Raw genomic sequence first — 13,620 nt, 5'->3', positions numbered from 1 at the left:
GGATTCTTTGGGGGCACAGAGAGCCAATGCTTTGTGAGACTTCAGGAATGTGCCCCTACCTGGACCGTGGGGTACAAGCTCGGTTTCACCGTGGGCATTTAACTATTCCTCAAGGGTTGTGCGAAACTCCCTTAGAGAGTTTTGATTTTAAGTTTTTGTGGTTGTTTTCAAGAAGATAAATCACAAAGTTGATGTTTGAGGGTAGGAATCCAAGACTCTGAAGGCTTGTGGACAGGACAGAGTAGTAGGATCCCAGAAGCAGCCAGGTTTTCCCGCTGCCTGGGTAGGATGAGGGAACATGCCAGCGTGGGTGACAGGCAGCTGCCTGTGGGTGGGGCTGGGCTGCCATGGAGCCGGAAGATGACTCGCTCCAGTGAGCTCGGGGCTGGTCAGTGCGTGGAACTTCACTCCGCTGGCTTAGGAAGGTGTTCTCCAGACCACACAGCCAAATGAAAAAAAATGTTCTTGAAAAACAGCTCACCACGTAAGTGAGAACAGAACAGTTGCTCTCTGGCTTGGCCTGGTGGGACTCCTCAACCCACACACGACAGTAATGGGAGGGAATGAGGTGTTATCTAATGACTCAATGACGGAAAGGTGACCCGAGCCCGGGTCTCTAAGCAAATTAATTTGATGGCCTCTACAGTGTGAAACCATGTCTAACAAGAAAATTTCTCCCAAAAGTTTAAAAGAAAGAAAGAAAAGGGATCACAGCTGACATGAAAGGGTCAGGAGGAAGGCCACAAGAGCTGGACAATGACAAGAAACACCAGTGGGATTGTTTTTAAAACTGACACGCAGCTCTTCCGTGGACCTAATGAAAGCCTGGGGGCTGAGAGTGGTTGCTGCAGCAGGAGGCGGCGGCTAGTCACAGTCTGGGTGAGAGAGGGATGTTATCACTGGACCTCATTAAGAAAAGCATCCTGCAACTGGGCATGTATGCCTGCACCCCAGCACCCCAGAAATCAGCACCCCAAAGACAGCAAAGAATGACCCACTTTGAGACACACTCCACTTTCACGGATACACAGAATACCACCCTGGAGGCTTCTGTATTTGTACAGTACATGCACCTCCTTACAGCGTTAAATCCACCCACTTTTTTCCACAGCCTGTAGAAGTAGCAGTAATGTAATTCTGCAGACCCCATGCGCTAAATGTTGCAATGATCCCGAGGTCTGCGGCTGCTCCCGAGGTGAGCGCTTGCAGTTTGCTGTACCGTTTTCAGCTGTGATTTCAAAGCCTCCAGTGCCACTGTCAACCTCCGTTCCTCTTCAAGTGGGCTCACTTCCAGTTTCCATTTATAAGTCATTCTTCCAGTAACAGCTAGGACACGTACAGTTGACTGACTGTTAATGTTCTTTCATGTCCTCAACTGTTGGCCATCTCAGTCAATACCAACTCAAGGGCAGGTGCTATCTTTGACTGTAAATCACTGTGCATCAGCTATCTTGAAGCACTGGCCAAATACTGTCCATGCACCCCTCACTAAGTAAGGAGGCAGACACTTCTTCAAAGATTAGGCTCTCTTCCTAGTCAAGGTTTTACACCTTCTGGCCCCAAAGGTCTCCAACATTAAGCTCTGTCTTCATTTCCGCAGCGTGGCAGTGAGAGCAACACTCAAATATTCCCCTAAAGGTCTACTGTCCTAACTCAGAGCTGGGGAAATAGTGTCAGTGTTTTTAAAGTGATGGAAAGCGCGAAATGCAAAAGTGATGCATCTTTAAAAACACTGGCGTGGCTGAAAAGCAGAGAAAAACTAGATATGAATTAAAACAGTTCAGTGGAATGAGACTTGAAATTCAACCACGTTCTACTCTCCTAAATTCTTTGTAGGGTACACAATTATCACTTGAGGAAAAGCAGAGCAAGGTTCGGAGCCATACAAAATAATTTCCCTCTACTTCTGCCCAGGGCCCAATCGCCTGATATCTGAGCTACACCACCACCACCACAAATCTCCAAGACACAACAGTGACAATACACAGAATTGAAGCCTACGGCCATCCTTCCTTTGGAGGTGCAGCCCAGGCAAAGGAGCGGACATGGACAGGCAGCAGCTAAGGCGCAGGGCGAACCACAGCCTCCTACAGCTGCAGTCGCTGGAGCAGCCTGTTAGCATAATGCTGTGACAACTCCATCAGTGCAGTCTCAAGGTAGCTGTCAATCAGGATGCATCATTTAATCCAACAGCACTCGAAGGACTTTCTCCTACAACCCACATGACAGCATATCTACAGCTCTATTTATATCAGCGCCCAGTTGTGTTTACAATGTTGTTGTAATTAGAAAAGATGCAACAGGCAGCAATATTATTGAGATTTCCATTTTGTAGTACTGCCCTGTAAAGTGTGATCTTGCTTCACAGAGTCATGCTAAATGACAAAAGGCTATTTTCTTCAATCTCCCAGCTCAGACAGCACTTCATTTGCAGCTATCTATAATTAGATTAATGGTGTAGTGCGGTACAAAGCAGGCCCACTTCACATCAGATAGCATATGAATTAGGACAAACACTTATTTCAATTCCAGGCAGAGAAAGCAATGACTGGGGTATTTAGCATACCCTTTATGGTGGAATGAGATGTTAATTGTGTACCATTACCTCTAAACTGCTTGCTTGTTGTATAAATCACTGTGCTAATTGATGCAGAGATAGAAATGTAGCCACAGGCAAGAAAGCAAAGGAATGAGAGCTGAAGATGGTGGATAAAGGATTATCGAGTAAAACCATATGGAGATGAGGTTCCTTTGAAACCTTTGCTTTCTGCCCATGAGCAGGATTTCTTCATATACAGCAAAACTCTGATACAAGAAAAATTAATTTTACATTCCTTTTTAAAAACACAAATTCCTTGTAGAAGTTCCGGCTGCCAGAAATCCAAATAATAGGTATGTGGAATTCATCTTAATATACATCTATAAAAACATGGAATGTGTAGTTTTCAATAGTCAGAGCTCCTCATCTGGGTTTTCGGCTCATGGGTTAATAAATAACACTTGTAAACTATACCTGAAGCAGATGTTTCTGACCCATCCACAGGGCAAAAACAAATTCTTTCCCAAGGCTTGAAGTTGTTCTTTTAGACAAAAAAAAAAACAAAAAACACAAAACACAAAACAAAAAACCCACACCACCACTATGCTGGCTTAGTCTGTTATAGACTCTAATTGTGTAGAAACATTTATTCAGGATGTGAATCCAACAGAACAGAATCATTTTCATCTACCATTAAAACAACGATTTTAACACCATCACCCAAACACTGAAATCTGACTATTCCAACTTGAGATATTCTTCCTTGTTTTTCTAAAACTAGCAAAAAATAAAAAATAAACAGAAGCAAGTAGTAATTTAAAAGCTTCCGTTTTAAAATCTCTGAATGTTACTCTTCCCTTTTAAAATGTCTTGTTCTGCACTCCACAACTCTTAATAGGGTAAAAACGAGTGTCTCAAAAGCGCACATATAGAAATCAAATGTTACGTCCCACAAGTCAAACCGTCCGTGATCCACAGATAAACGTGCCCCTGGAAGTTCATCATCAAGTCCATGTGTCCTGAGTACATGCTCACGTTTTCTCACTAGCAAGGCAACACTGAGGCGCAGATTAGTGCTGTGGACCTTCTCACAAATTCAGCTGCTTAGTAATTAGCACTGTTACAACATTTTACGCAGAGAACAAACGCATAGGGTCAGTTAGCAGCTCCAGTTCTCAGCGTCATGGTAACAGTTAACATATCCGTCTACTGGCAAGTGCACATTTGAGAAACACTGTATCTTTCAGCGTGGTGAAATATGAACACCACACTAACTTGCAAGAAAATAAAACAATGTTTCAAGAAACTAGAAAGTCTCGTTCAAGTTACCAGGACTGAAACTTGGGAGGGGAAAGTCCAGAGCTGCTTTTTTGGGGGCCACAGCTGTCACCTTTCACTGTACAGAGTGGCCCTTATTATACGTCTGACTGCTGAACTAAGGACACCTGGATCGCAACTGCAAGTGTTTACGGCTTAGGTTATTATGCTAAATAATATTAAAAACAAACAAAATCCACAAAGAAACATCAAGGACTCTCAGGATGGAAACCAACGTCAGCACAATAAATAGCGTGAACCCCCACCCCAAGCATCAAGGCAACATAAATAGAAAGGAGAAAAGATGTGGCAACAGTGTAAAGCCCTGCCTCCTGGTCATTAGACCTTTTTAAACTAGAGCCTTACAGCCTGCAGCCAAAACCAACATGCCTCAGCGAAGCTGGTGTTAACAGAAGAAAATATATGGTTTCTGACATTGCATCCCAGTTCCTCAACATTTGCTCCAACTGAAAAAGGCAGTTAAACACAAAGTAAATCATCCAGTTAGCCTGGCTGTTTAGTGACACACAATTGATAATGTCAATACATTGCAGCGACATAATGCGTCACTTTCAACACTCGTCCGCTGCCATTTATGAATCAATCTGTACTCAAGGTTTTGTTGTGTTACTGGTAGGTGGTTCTTGGAGTTAAGTCGTTTACTGGACCAATGAATGTGCCACAAGGAGGCTCAACGGCAGTGAGCAGCAATCTCATTTTTCGAGGGAAAAATTAACACAAATAGGAGTGGGAAGAAAATCCCAACAAAACAGAAGAATAAAAATATCTGAAGCCCATTCAGCAACTCATTTTTCAAACATCCTGCAAAAATGGGGAGGGTTTCCTTAGAGAAAAGAACCATCTTAAGGCTAATCATCAACAGCACTGAAGGAATGGGTAAGACTGTGTGTATCTCGGGCTTGCTTCCGAAACATGATCTCTCCTCTGGAGGGAAGAATATGGGGTTGTCAATAATACAAAAATCTAGCCTCATCCTTTGTTCCGTCTTGTTTTTGTAACTGGAAACACAAGGCTCATTCCAGTTATACTGTCCTAAGATGAACAACTTAAAAAAAAATAGTGCCAAAAATTAAATTGAAAATTAAACACTAGGCTGGGTGCAGTGGCTCACACCTATAATCCCAGCACTTTGGGAGGCCAAGGCTGGAGGATCATAAGGTCAGGAGTTCAAGAACAGCTTGGCCTACATAGTGAAACCTCGTCTCTACTAAAACTCCAAAAAATTAGCCAGGCGTGGTGGCGGGCGCTTGTAATCCTAGCTGCTCGGGAGGCTGAGGCAGAAGAATCGCTTGAACCTGGGAGGTGGAGGTTGCAGGGAGCCGAGATCGCGCCACTGCACTCCAGCTCAGGCCACAGTGCGAGACTCTGTCTCAAAAAAAAAGAAAAGAAAAGAAAGAAAATTAAACACTAGACCCAGCACTCAATAACAGAGAGGATTTATTTCTTCCCTTGTGTTGCACTGAGGTTACCTTGTAATCTGAATCACTCGTATCATAAGAGAGGCCTAAAACTGATGTGGCGGGAAAAGAGCTAGCGTCTAGGAAGCTGCCCCATTCCTAGTCTTCTAAGAATTCCGAGGCGGTCTCTGATGGGCAGGAGGGCACTGAGAAGTCCTCAGTGGGTTTCCCAAGGAGCAAGTCTGTTAATGACAGCAGCCTCCCTGGAGCGTGGCGCCATAGTGCCATGTGTGCAGGTGTGCCCATGATAAAGGGGGCCCAGCCTCTGCCTGGCCCAAGTGCCCCCAAGCTGTCTAACAAGTAGGTGCATATGCCACAAAGGCAATTTGCTGGAATAAGTGGCACTTTCACTTCCACAAAGGCAAGTCCATTTACAATGAACTGTACAGAATGCACAAAATAGAACACGTGCGTTCTGTTTGATCAGGAGTCTCCGTGACACATTATGACTATAATGAGTCATTTTTTTCTTTTTACTCAAGAAAAATATTATAGATCTTTGAAAGCCATGTACTCAATTATATAACAATACCAACACCTGTTAACAGTACAGGCTGTTTCTATTCTGTATCTCGAATTGTTTTATGTAATTACGAGTTTATAAGGTATTTTTGGTAAACCGGTAAGAAAGTACCTTTTTAAAGCACTGTATAATTTGGGGTACAATGAAGTGTTCTCTTAAAAATCTATAATTAGGGCAGCATCAGCTTACAGAAAAGTAAAGGAAATGTTATAAAAACACAATTATGTAGATAAGCACCGCGGTGAGGAAGTGTACCATTTCACGACGGTGCCCAACCCTCTTCCTTTTTCTCCTCCCATCTGAAATGTTCTTTGCTCATATCAAGTTGAAGTCATGCCGTCAGAATGAATGATCTTTGGGGAAAAAAGATGGGGAGCTCAGACTTCCCATGTAAGTCCTCAGTCCCCCCCAGGTTGGAGCACCTGGGAAGTGTTCTAATGGGAGGGGCTTCAACAACAATCTTGCCTTTACAGGTTTTCTTAAATATTTTTACTATTATGAATTCACTGAAGAAACTCAAAATTCAAAATGCCTAAATGCTGGCTTTATGGGACAGAAATTCAGAAACTAAAATACAGAAAGGCAGAGTAAACGAAAGTAAAGATGACTATAATACTGCGAGGTAGACTGTCGGCCAAGAAAACTGAAGCAGAAAGCAACTGAAACCCCCGCCGCCCCCGCCCCCACCCCCGCCCGCGAAGGTTTCTGGTCTGAAGTAGCAGAAATGAGCGCTGGTAGGGGGGTTGCCTAAGAATCTCGGGGTTTACAGTTCTGACATATCCTAGACGCTGAGCCGAGGAGGACTGCTGGCACCCTCATGCTGTGCTGTGTACAGAACACACGATGCTGAAGGTGGCCAAGGCCTGGAGAGCCATGGGAGAAATCGGGAGACAGGGCGATGTGGCCCCCGTCCTGGCAGCAGCAGAGCATGAAAGCCCAAGTCTCTGAAGCCAACCGGCCCGACTGTGACATCCCAACGAGATGGCACCTTCTGACCAAGTTACCTCCTTCTCAGACAGATGTCAACTCTAAAATCAAGCTAATACAGGTCTTGAGTAACTGTTTTGAGGATTAAATTTACGAAGATCTGCAGCGCACCTAGCAAGTGCTCGAGAGTAACTATTCACCAGGTATTATTTCCTGTGTCCTTTCCAAACATCTCTGGTTGTTCAGAATGAAAGAGTGGTGGATTTTTTTTGGGGGGGGGATGGGGGAGGGTGGGCAGAGAACAGGGTACCACTCTGGCACCCAGGCATGGCTCACTGCAGCCTCGACCTCCTGGGCACAAGTGATCCTCCCACGTCAGACTCCCAAGCACCTGGGACTACAGGCAGACGCCACCACGCCTGCTTAGTGTTTGAGTATGTTTTGTAGAGATGGGGTTTTGCCACATTGCCCAGGCTGGTCTTGAACTCCTGGGCTCAAGGGATCCGCCCGCCCCAGGTTCCCAGAGTGCTGGGATTACAGGCATGAGTCACTGCACCAGACTGACACTGGTGGATTTTATTTTAAAATCATGTATTGTAGGACATCTCAGATTAACTTCTAATTGTTGGAGTTCTAGCTCTATGCTCTCCATGTTTGAGAGCAAATAGATTACATTCTTCAAACATCACATCTGGCTCTAAAATCAAAGAAAGGAAGTTGATTCCGTGTTCAGAGAGGTTCCCAGGCATGCAGCGAGGGACCCCATGGTTGTCTTTTCCTTAGACAGTTAAAAGTATAGTGAATTAGAGAAACAGTTTGGTTAATTCATTCAAAAACCATTTATCGAGCATATCTGGGCAATGTAAGAATACAAAATAAACAAGAAAAAATGGCTCCTGACCTAAATACCATAATCTGGCCAGAGGGAAAAGACATTCATGAATGACACAATATAAACATATTCAAGGATTACTAAGAATGCGATCAATATGAGGTGGGCTTTTTTATTTTAGGCCCTCTCTTACAGAAAATCTCCAGGCTGCGAGGCAGCAGAGAGTAGTGGTTTACCGTTTAGGATCTGGAGTCAGAATACTGTTCCACTTACAAGCTTGGGAAAGTTCGACTTTCCATGTCTCAGATTCCTTCTTTATGAACTGTGGATCATAACAGTGCCTGCTTCTGTGGAAAGTAAGTGAATTCTTTTTTTTTTTTGAGACAGAGTCTCTCTCTGTGTCACCCAGGCTGGAGTGCAGTGGCATGATCTTGGCTCACTGCAGCCTCCGCCTCCCGGGTTCAAGTGATTCTCCTGCCTCAGCCTCCCGAGTAGTTGGGACTACAGGCGCATGCCACCACGCCCAGCTATTTTTTGTATTTTTAGTAGAGATGGGGTTTCACCATGTTAGCCAGGGTGATCTCAATCTCTTGACCTCTTGATCTGCCCACCTCAGCCTCCCAAAGTGCTGGGATTACAGGCGTGAGCCACGGTGCCCGGCCAGTAAGTGAATTCTTGTATGAAGAAGCCTCAGAACACAGAAATGTCATTAAGTATTTAATAGCCATCATTACCACTAATTGCTGTCATTAAAACATGTCCACAGATGGACAGAAATCTTGGTCACAGTCACTGAGAAGACACTGGAGGCTGTCTGGGTGGGTCTCGAATTCAACACACAGGGATCTAAATCGCTCTCACGCCCGCGTACACGCTCTCAGATGCACAACAGCCATGCACCTCAACTCTTCATGCTGACTCTCTCCACTGGAAGTGTCCTCTGATCATATTCTTAGCCTAAACATTTGGCCTTCTATTCAATTCTCATATGAACATTCTCCCGACTTGGAATGTTGTCCTATCTATGTGGATCTGACTATAATCTTTCCCCAGACTTTAAGACTATGTTGCTAATTTCTCATGGCAGAAGAATTCATATTTGAGGAACCTGAGATTTTATAAGAAAATGAGAATCAGGGGACTGAGCAAGTGAAATTTGACAGCTCTTATAAAACAATGTATTTTATGGAGTTAAAAATAGTTATAGGCTTATTGTAACAAGTCCAATGAGAAAGAGGTGTGTAAAACAACTTACTGATCCACCCTCTCACATCTAATCCCACTCCCCTTCAGTAGTGTCAATTTTTATTGTATATCTTTTACTCACATGAATGTATCAAAATACAAACATATATGTAAACTACAAATACATTTAGCCTGGGTAAAATGAAACACTGAAGACTGCTTATTATTGAGGATCTCACTCTGTCACTCAGGCTGGAGTGCAGTAGTGTGATCACAGCTCACTGCAGCCTCAACCTCCTCAGCCCATGTGATCCTCCCACCTCAGCCTCCCAAGTAGCTGAGACCATAGGCACATGCCACCATGCCCGGCTAATTTTTTTTTTAAATTTTTTGTAAAGACAGAGTTTTGCCATGTTGCCCAGGCTGGTCTCGAACTACTAGGCTCAAGTGATCCACGCCCCTCAGCCTCCCAAAGTGCTGGGATTACAGGCGTGAGCCACGGCGCCCGGCCTACAGCTCATTTAAAAAGGAGAGATTTATGATCTTTGGCCATTCAACATCCTTGACTCACTGTAGACTTTTAAACACAAGATGTTTAATACAGAAAAAACTTTATTTTATTATTATTTCTTTTTTTGGGGGGGATGGAGTTTCGCTCCTGTTGCCCAGGCTGGAGTGCAATGGCGCGACCTCGGCTCACCGCAACCTCCACCTCCTGGGTTCAAGTGATTCTCCTGCCTCAGCCTCCCGAGTAGCTGGGATTACAGGCATGCGCCACCACACCCAACTAATTTTGTATTTTTAGTAGAGACGGGGTTTCTCCATGTTGGTCAGGCTGGTCTTGAACTCCCGCTCCCGACCTCAGGTGATCCGCCCACCTCGGCCTCCCAAAGTGTTGGGATTACAGGAGTGAGCCACTGCGCCCGGCCAGAAAGAACTTCAGGTAAATTATTTTTCCTCGTACCTGCTTAGCTAGCTTATCTTAAGCATGGCTGTGCTGAGCCTCTGTCAACAGGCAGCCTCTGCCCAGGACAACTCCAGAATGTGGCAGAGTATCCTCCACTGGCCCTGCCAGTCTCTCTTACCCATGATCCAGCCTCCCCTCCTCCCCAGGAATCAGAAGGTCCAGCTGTAAATACAGCTTTAACGCCCTAGGTCTGCATCAGCCTCAGCTTCCACAACCTTTCCCAACGCTGCACTGAAAATTCCTGTCCTCTGCCGTCTGCTCTGCCTCCCTCTTCTTTTCTCAACTTTGTTTCCTCTTTTTCTAATTATCCCCAACAGCGTGACTTGTTATCTGCATGTAACAGACAACTCTGCCTGGCTGCAGTGACTCCACTAGGATTTTCCCTAAATCCCTGTCCTTTACTCCTAAGAGTCTGTCTCATATCCTACCATTCACACCAATCAACAGAAAGCTCTCTTAACTTTGTAAATTGTAACCACTCAGTCATTTTCAAGTCTAGAGGGCCAGAAATGCCAAAAGTAACTGCCAAAAGCTTTAGTCACAGAAGTTAAGGTCGATTCCCTGTGGTCTAATTTGTAAATGATAGCTGTCTAATCAAAATGAGAAAGGCCTACCTAACCCTCTTACCATTGCAATTCAATAATGCAACACAGTAACTCATGAAATAAGACTAGGAGACATTTCCCTTGCATCTGTATAATCCAGAAACCAGGAATACTGAGTACCAGCCATTCTGTGCCGCTCTGCTGTCCTCTTGGTTAAAAATATACAGTACACACAGCCAGGGTGAGGTGGGATGAGACGGTGCCCGTTCAGCAGGGACATCTACCCTGGCCTCTACCTTAGTGAAATCTGCCTGGATCAGGGGGCTGGGCCTCTGTTTCATAGGCTTAGAAGCTAGACTTCCACTATACACTCATAATGCATCACTCTGAACGAGATGGATTCACTTTTATCAAGCTCACAAGATACTGACGTGTAAACCATCTTAGGAATTTACAATCAGAAATAGGTTTGTAAAGGGAACTCACACACCTCCTAACTGTAGTGTGAGCACTAAATTATAGTCAGTGGTTCTTTGATAAATACAGAATCAGCAGAAGAGGCACTGGCTGAAGTGCTCTCCACCAAGACAGCATAAGCAGCAGTTCTTAATCACCGAAGCATCAAAACTTGCCTGGAGGGCTAGTAAAAACACAGACCGCTAGGCCCCCCACCTGAGTTTCCAATTCAGGTTTGGGTGCATTTTATTTATTTATTTATTTATTTATTTATTTATTTATTTATTTAATTTATTTATTGAGAAGGAGTCTCCCTCTGTTGCCCAGGCTGGAGTGCAGTGGCACGATCTCAGCTCAGCACAACCTCCGCCATCTGGGTTCAAGTGATTTTCCTGCCTCAGCCTCCCAAGTAGCTGGGATTACAGGTGTGCGCCACCATGCCCGGCTAATTTTTTTGTATTTTTAGTAGAGACGGGGTTTCACTATGTTGGCCAGGCTGGCCTCAAACTCCTGACCTCGTGATCCACCCGCCTCGGCCTCCCAAAGTGCTGGGATTACAGGCGTGAGCTGCCACACTGGGCCTGGGGTCTGCATTTCTAATGAGTTCCCAGGAGACGCTGAAGCTGCTGGTCTGAGGACCACATTGTGGGTGAAGAGAAGGCCTTCTCCATTATGGAATGGCCTTTCCCAGGGAATTTAGCTCATGTCCATGAGAAGCCTTTCTTCTCCTAGACTCAGCTGACAATGCGCTGCTGGAGAAGGCTTTTCTGATAGTAGACAATGGAGACTCAGAAGGGTGACGGGGTGGGAGGAGGGTGGATGATGAGAAATTACTTAATGGGTACCATGTACATTAGTCAGGCGATGAATATCTAAAAGCCTTGACTTCCTCTCTATTCAATCCATGCATGTCACAAATTTACACTTGTACCTCGTAAGTTTACATAGATAAAATAATTTCAAAAAGTATGTTTGACTCTTGTTCTAGGTAGAAAAATCTCTGAGTGACACATTTTTTCTTTTTTTTAAGAGTCTCACTCTGTTGCTCAGGTTGGAATGCAGTGGCATGATCTTGGCGATCTTGGCTCACTGCAACCTCCACCTCCCAGGTTCAAGCAATTGTCCTGCCTCAGCCTCCCGAGTAGCTGGGACTACAGGCACCCACCACCACACCCGGCTAATTTTTGTATTTTTAGTAGAAACGGGGTTTCACCATATTGGCCAGGCTGGTCTCAAACTCGTGACCTTGTGATCTACCCGCCTCGGCCTCCCAAAGTGCTGGGATTACAGGCGTGAGCCACTGCGCCCAGCTAAAGAAACATCTTTAAAGTATCTTTTGCATAAATTCAGTCTTGCTTATTTGATGTCTCAAGATTTGGGGAGTGTTTTGGTGTCTACAGTTACTACCCCATTAATTTTTCTCTGGCCTCAATGTTGCTGTCCCTAAATTGGATCAAATATGTTCTTAGAAGGGTGAGGTTAGGAAAGGAACTGGTTAATATAGACTGAAGGCCTCTCTAGTCTGTAAGTGACCTTAACATTCTGAGACTGGAGAATACCACTGTGCTCACTATCTTCTGGGAGAGAGGTTCTCTTTAAATGTTTACAGATTTCAGATGAGCTGAAACCAGCCTTAACTGCTCAATATTTGGGCAACTGGGGACTGTTCGTTTGATCTTTTGGTTTATTAAAAACTACGGGGAAGCTAACAAGTCTTAGAAAATTTAGCAAGGTAACTTTAAATGGAATGCACATGTTATTATTACGTGAACTAATTAGTATAAATTCCTTGAAAAGAAACTTTAATATTAAAACATATATAAATATATCCTTAAGGAGAGTTCTGGTCTCAACAAATAATAACAAAATATAAGCGCCAGATCACTACTGCCCTTGGTCTGGTGTCTGCAAGAGGAAATGACACACTGAAGAACTGGACTTTCATTTGACTTTCAACCGTACTACAATCTTACTAGAATGTGGAGAGCCTGGTGACTCCATCCATTTTAACACTGATCGCCTCAATCTGAAGACAGTCTCAGGAGAAAATGGACTGAGCCACAATTGTTTAGCTTTTTTCCTGGGTAGTAAGATTCCATTCTTGCCCAATTTCTTACTTCAATTAGATTCAGAGGTAGAATAATCTAAAGATAGATTCCAAATACTATCTCTCTCATCTTTAAAAAAAAAAAAATGAATCTGTTATTCCTTTTCCCCAAATGACAGAAGCATGATTTAATTGTATTTTCCTTCAAAACTCTGTGGCCAATAAAATACTAGCACCTCCAAAAAAAGTCTCAAGCAACCTGTGAATTAGAAACACAAGAAATATTTTTTCCTTTGCTTCTCCTATGTTATTTTGAAAACTGTGAAAGAAAAAACCTTTTTAAAATGTCAAATATACTTGTCTTGTTTACATTCAGATGTATGAAAAAGTTCACTGAGGCGTTGGTCTTATTTTTGTCACTAGACATAATGGGACAGATGTGCTTCTGCAACAGAGGTACGGATGCAGCATGCAGCAGTCTATCCTAGAAGCTCTGGAAACACACACTCTTTATCCCAAGGAGGCAGGATATGAAAGGCTGGAACCGCCTTAATAAGATACTACTTGTCCCAACATAAAAGTCTGTCTTGAGGCATCCTACTACAGTCTTGCCTATTACTCTGCTGATTAAAGGAGGTTGACTAGAGCCATGTGGGCTAGAAGGAGTGAGGCCTGGACCAGAAGAAAATAATTGCAAAAGTTTCTCTGTCAAACATTAAAAGTCATCAACATCAGAATCACAAATATTTCACTAATCTCTTACATCCTGCAAATGTGCAGATAAGCCATTTCTCTCTGCCAAAC

General features: G+C 43.9%; 1 protein-coding gene across 1 annotated transcript in view; it reads right to left on the bottom strand.

Moving 5' to 3' along the window:
* Positions 1 to 13,620, bottom strand: part of PCCA (propionyl-CoA carboxylase subunit alpha) — a 439,968-nt gene that overhangs the window by 17,074 nt on the left and 409,274 nt on the right. The window lies entirely within an intron of this gene.

Source organism: Pan paniscus, chromosome 14 (genome assembly GCF_029289425.2).
Source record: "Pan paniscus chromosome 14, NHGRI_mPanPan1-v2.0_pri, whole genome shotgun sequence".
Taxonomy (NCBI): Eukaryota; Metazoa; Chordata; class Mammalia; order Primates; family Hominidae; genus Pan; species Pan paniscus.
The sequence above is the reverse complement of the archived record's forward strand: the minus strand, read 5'-3'. Positions and strand labels throughout refer to the sequence as shown.